Raw genomic sequence first — 6755 nt, 5'->3', positions numbered from 1 at the left:
AAACTGGCACGAGTAAATTCCTGCAGAATTTATTAATGCATGGGCTGTGCACTTGCTCATGCAGTAAATCATTAGATTTTCCCTTTGACTTTGGCCCTCCAGCCTTGAGAGAAATTACATATCGGAATCTAACCTGTTTTTCATCTTCATATCATATAAGCACCAAAAGATCTGTATGTTCTGCACGAAAGTAACAACATCCCGCTGTTACATTTAAACTTCAGAAATACGTAGCAGAGAAATACCTCACAAACAGCAAAGAAAAACATAAGTAGTTGCTGATCATTTTCTCTCTTGGTGTCATTAGGATATTATTAATAGCTTGCCATTCGGTAATGTTTTCATCCATTGATCTGAAAGCACTTTAGAGATATCATTCTTGTTTTACAGAGGGGAAACTGAGTCACAAAGAGGTGAGATGACTTGTCTTAGCGAGAAGCTCAGCAACAGAAGTGAGAAGAGACCCTACACCTCTAAACTCGCCTGCCCAATACTCAACTTGCTTATTTCAAACTGGCAGTTTGTATCGTTTGCGGGCGTTTCCCTGAATTGTTCACACGGATTGTGACCCTTCATTTACTATTCACTAATGGAACCAAATGATCAGATATTTTCTTATTATATAAACAGCTACTCCGATTTCTTGGAGAATACTAAGCAACTGCTATTCTCCATTTGCTTGTTCCTGAAATATTTAGAATTACCTCCAACTGAGGAAACACGGGAGCATAGCATACGCATTTTCAAATCTCATCTTCCAGTTCACATACTCAGTTGCTGATTCTCCATTTGGGGAGCTGAAACGAATGGCTCAGGAGTTATTTATGGACAGTGAAACCTTCCATGTTGGAAGCATGGATTTTAATGTCTGAACCCCACATACATGTATTTAGACTGTGCTGTGTGCATTATGTGAAATCAATTGGCAGTGTCAGTTCTGAGCAGACAACAGGTGAAAAACATGAAGAAAAAAAAAATTGCTTGAGGAAAGAGAACACATAAGATAAGAAGAATTTAGTAGCTGAGGAGATGACGTGCTTGGGCCTTGGTCTCAAGAGACAAGACCAGAGTATTCCACATGTATGTTGGAGGAAGCCAGAGCATGTGTCAAGTCAGTGGAGCTGGAAGTGAAATGAAACAAGAAACCAAAGAACAGCAAAAAACCAGTTTGCTTCTTCACCTTCCAATTTCTCCTGAATGCAGAGGGGATTTTCTTCCTCCTCTTTGTAGAGGTCCTCAGTTCATGTAGAGCAAATCAAAATAGCGAGAGATACAGTTCTTTAATGACCCAAGTCATAAGGATTTATAACCCTTTTTAGAGCAATACTGCCAACACCTTCCCAGCCACAAAAGCCTGCAAGGACTACTGATCAGTCTTTCATATCATCTCCTCTCCTCAGAAGAATTTTTCAAACGTTTTCAACTCCACAGTTCCAAGCCATGCCTACGCTGAGTGGTTTCTCAGCATTCCCTGCATTCCCAACCCCTATGTAGGTCTCCTGGCAGCAGTCAGGGTGCTAATGTTAATACCTGGTGGTCTGGATGGCTACAGGGACCTGACGCTACTACCATCTACGTTACAATTAGGAAAGTGGGAAAACATGGGTGTTATTTTCATCCTAACTATTTTCCTACAGTTCCTAGGACCGGCGGAGTATCACAGAAGGCAGTTTTTGCTGAGGGATAAAAATGCACCACAGAGGAGCGTGTTGATTTCCTTGTATCAGCCACCTCTCCTCAAGGGTAACACTCATAAGTGTTATCACACATTTGGAAGACTTAACACGTAACCTTCCATGCTGCTTTTATATAAGTTTCCCCTTTTTATCAAAATAGTCACGAGTAAAATACATAGGACTATTTTCTTGCATCTATGTGAACACCATGCAGTCAGATCTGAAGATAGTTTTTGAGGCTTTTGCTACCTCAGCAGTTGCACCACATTGGCAGATCCGTATTTATAGACAGCATCCTTATTTTCAGTGCTGCATGCAGAACAGGAAAATAAACATTAAAAAGACAAGAGTTACATGAAGTACTCAGTTAAAAAATTAACTTTTGACTTAATACGAAACTATACGCCTTTGTTGTACTCAGAACACTGTTGTTTATCTTGCATATGTACTGAGTTTCTAGTCCTCCCTTTTGCTTTTACTTCTTTTCGCTCTTGTTACATTGCAAAGTTTTACAAAATTTTACATTAATTTTGTTATGGAAGTGGTGACTTCGTACTCAGTGGTCAGGTATTAAGGGCACTGGCAAATATCAGCTCACAAATGCCCTAGGAGCAACCTAACACTGATATTAAACCACGTTTTATTTCTAAAGAAAGTGCGCTCTCCAGCTCTGCAGCTAATAGAGATACAGAACAGAGTGATTATACCACAGTCTCCATTATTTTAAATACTTAATTGTTTGGTTTCCTGAATTAACAGTAGACTAAATATTTATTTTTAAAATCATTGAAACCAGAAATATTTCAGATTTTTTGTATATCTCTTTCCTATTTTCCCTCCACTTCAAAAAATATTTATACTAATAAAAATAGCTTCTCTCATCTATCTAATCAAGCTTCTGTTAATTAAACGAATGTGGCCACTGAGGAGGTAAGTGATTCACCCAAGGTCACCTTGGAAGCCTCAGGCAGAGGCACATGCGAACCCAGGCAGTCTGAACAACAGACACCATCATTTTTGCTTCTTTCCAGCGCTCTCACAAGAGGAATGCGTATCTGCACTGAACACCAACTTTGTAGCTCCACTTGTGGCTTTCAGTCTGGATAATATTCAGTAAGACATTCCTCGCATTGACAAACCAAATAATCTTTGTATACTTACTTTCTAACATTTGATTAATCTTCTTGCATTTCAGTAATATCTAATGAGTTCTGCATACTGTACAAGCAACTAAGACAAAAGCTTTACAGCTCCGGAGCATGAAACCAAACCTCCCTTTTCTCCGCAGGGTAAATGCTTCAGATTTCTCAGTTACCTACACTTTTTTTTTTATTTTTTTAAATATGTAATGTTGTGGTCTGTGTCAATAAAACCCAATTTACTACTATTACAACGATTAAATAAATTGTGCTAGCTGCCCCCTCCCATGAAGTAGCACTTCTGGGCTCAAGATTATGTCTCATATTTTCTGTGTTGACAGAAAAACAAAATAAAACAAAAAACCTCTCAACTTATTTTGGGCTCGATCCACAATCCACCGCTTGCTAAAATCCACAGAAAATCTTAAAGGATCTCTCTGAGGAGAGGTCAACACATATTTTCCTTCTATATGAAATACCTGAGAAGGTTCAGATAAGTGGAAAAATTGCACTGGGAGGCTGGAAGAAGTCAGGGAATGGCAGATACAGACAGCTCCTCAAAGAGACTCAGTCTTCCCAATTTGTGTCCTAGAGCATCAGCTGGATCCTCAGGTACAAAGGGTCAGGGGGGCAGCAAGGTGGCTGAACACTTGCCAGTCTTCCTGCTACACTGAATTTTGAGACGAGGTCTTTACCAGGCTACCAATTAGAGCAGCCCCATGTTTACTTCATATTCTCAGGTGGGTGTCCGAAGCAGTTTTGGGGAGCTGGGCACTAATGATGCTTTACGCTAGCAGGTCAATTTAAAGTAATCTCTTTAGCCTGTGTCTGGGCTTCAATTTGACACCAGGATTATCAACCTAAAATGATGAATTGCACCATCAAACCAGCTTTGGACAAATTTACACTGAAATATCATCTGGAATTGATAATGTACAGTGGGGAAAAAAAAAAAAAAAAAGAGAGAGAACTTGTATTTCTTTAGTGTCAATATTTTACAAAGCTTAAATGTAGAAGGCTGGCTCCACTATGATCATAATTTGGATATAGCCTAGCTAACTGCCCTCCCCCAAAGAAACAAATCAACAAAAGCAAGCGTAGATTCTAGCCTTAACTGAGTGCAACAGAGAGCATCGTTTTCATGTGATATGTTAAACTGTGCTTGAACCAAATAGAATGCTGGAGACAAAAACATGCGACAAAAGGTAATCGTGACACTTAATACATATTGGATGACATGAACATCCTGGAGCGGGAGCACAAAGTAAGGAACTGAAGACAATAGAATTTTATTAGGCTCTTTCACTTAAATCTGTAGCACAGAACCAATATGTTTTGAGTAAGTTCCAATTTTAAAATACATTAACTTTTTAATGGAGAATATAGCTGGGAATCTGCAGTTCTGATGTTCCTGGAAATAATGCTGGATATGTAAGCCTCCATTTAAGGAAAAAAAAACCCAAAACTTTGATCTTTCATTGTATGAGCAAAGATACAGCATCATTCACATGCTGAAAGGCTTGAATTCTCCCATCAAAATGCATGCAAAGAGAATTGAAAACCTCTCAAGGCTCATGAAAATTCTCATCCCTTAGGGGAAGCCAAGAACACTGCTAGGTACTCTGACGGAGGTGAGCTCTGAAAGCTTCTGGAGATCCTCTCTTTCCAACAGACCTGAAATTCTGGGAAGGGAGAGAGAAAGCCTTGGGATGAGTTCTCACATTGTTAATCCCAACACCCACAAGACCTGTGAACAGCTGTCTGCTTACCAGAAAGTTTACTGAAAGGGTGAGCGGTCCTTACGTTTCCTTTCTGTTGCCTTTTCCTGCATTCTCCAATTCTTTAATGCCCCATTTCTCACCCCCCCAGGATATCGGAAGAATACTTGCAAGAAGCACAAATTATGGCAAAGAACATGGCTCCAGAAGGAATAAGACAGGGATGAAGAGCAAGGATGTCATGCCAACTTCAAGAGAGTGGCCTGCCAGGAAGTGCAGTGTAGGAAGGTCCAAATAAGGCTCAGCCTCCACGACACAATTTTCTGGTGAGGACTGCTGGACAAATCCTTTTCCATCCATTGATTGTGGCCAGGGATTACTTAGGCTGAATTCAAAGTCTTTCCACAGACATTCCTTTGTCATCTGGCTTGATGTTCTCCTGCACTTACCTTATGTAAACAGTATTCTTTTCAGAAGAGCTGGAGGAATTGAAGAGTCTTTTTTAACACATTCTGGGTTACACAGCCATCTCGCTTTATGGAAATGCCTTTATTTCGAGTGGCTGGGAAAGAAAAACCTTTCTAACTTTAAAGAGATTTTTAGTGTATTAAATAAAAAAAAAACAAACGAGAGACTGTCAAATCTCATCTCAGTTTCTTAAAGTTAACTGCAAATTGTAATGAGGTCTTCTGAACAAAGATTCTGAGATGCTTCATATTTAAGACTTAGTACACGAGCTACTGACTTCCATCATTAAGTTCAGCTGGCAAAGGCCAAGGCAACTCTTCTCGTTAGAACTTTGTTACCATTTATGTTTGAGGTGAAGAAGCTATTATGGAAATTATGTGAGCTGGGGAGGACTGAAAACTACCATTGTAATTTATGACCTTTCATCTGAGGCCAAATGTAAAGGCAATCACAACTGTTCTATATCTCAAGGCCAGCACATAGCAGATGTATGAAATTTGGAAGTGTTAGACATAAACTTTTATTACCAAATTATAAATAATTTCTACCACTTACAATGTTCACCTTTCAAGTTCATCTTGATTAAAACACACGGGCAGAATCTCCCTGATTTCAGTGAGTTGTGTACTGGAAAATGCAAAATGCACAGGTACAATTGGAAAAATTCTCTCTGCTTCATGGAACGATAAAGCAACACCATATTTTAAAGAATGCAGTGACAGCAATGCATGCAAAGGTTTAGACCAAAATCCTATATCACCTAGATGATTCAATCAAAAAGAATCATCATTAAACACTGTGTCTCATTTTTTCATACCCGAAGCTTTGAAACCTGCAAGGAGTCTACCGAATGGATTACACAGTTCCTTTGACAACCACTTACCTGAGCACTGGGATTTAGTGACACAGGAAATAACACATTCTTTAGGCTGTGTATTTACAGTTGTGATTACATTACATAATCTTTCTGAATGAGCAAGAGAGAAATTTTCTTTCCAGGTGCAAAACCCACTAAACCAGAGTGTTCATCAATTTATGTCCTATTGCACGCATGCTAACTTATTCCAAACAGCACAGAAAATTGTTTCAAGGTTTATAGCAAACCTGGAAAAATTTACTAAGATGTGGGTTCATAACTCAGCCTCAAACCATAGAAGAGGCGAGCTAAGGATACAGAACTGTTGTCCATCTCTATTTCTGTCTTTCAGAATACACACATTCGTAAGCTTAGCATTAAAAAGGAAATTAGAAGGATTTTGTTGACTGGCATCAATGAACCAAGAGACCAACAGCAGCAAACTGAGACACAGCCAGGACAGGCACCACGTGCTGCTCTGTGCCGCTCCCTGCAAGAACCGCCTCAGCTGCCCACTGCTCTGCATGCTGCGACCAGGCTTCCCTGGCCATGCAGCCTTTAAAGCCTTCGACGTTCAGCTTTTGGGGAAAAAAGTGCCACTGAAGTAGTGTTTGGGAAGGTAAACACCTCGGCATGGAAGAGCGAACGCGAACCCACACGCTGTGCATTTTCCCCGTGTTACAAAGACGAATACCAAGGTACAAAACCGATCATGGAAATACAGAAAGAAAAATACATCCAGTCCAGAGATTTCACAGATTATCAACGCTCGTCAAGGTACTACGTCCCTAAAAGACAAGTTCAAAACCAACACACATATGCGTTTTCCAGACGGCAGGCCGCAGCAGGGTGCGGACGCAGAACGCCGAGGCCCCGTCCTTTCGGAGCACATGACCCC

Source organism: Centrocercus urophasianus, unplaced genomic scaffold, assembly GCF_019232065.1.
Source record: "Centrocercus urophasianus isolate 14NV4802_14NV808 unplaced genomic scaffold, USGS_Curo_1.0 seq_3, whole genome shotgun sequence".
Taxonomy (NCBI): domain Eukaryota; kingdom Metazoa; phylum Chordata; class Aves; order Galliformes; family Phasianidae; genus Centrocercus; species Centrocercus urophasianus.
The sequence above is the reverse complement of the archived record's forward strand: the minus strand, read 5'-3'. Positions refer to the sequence as shown.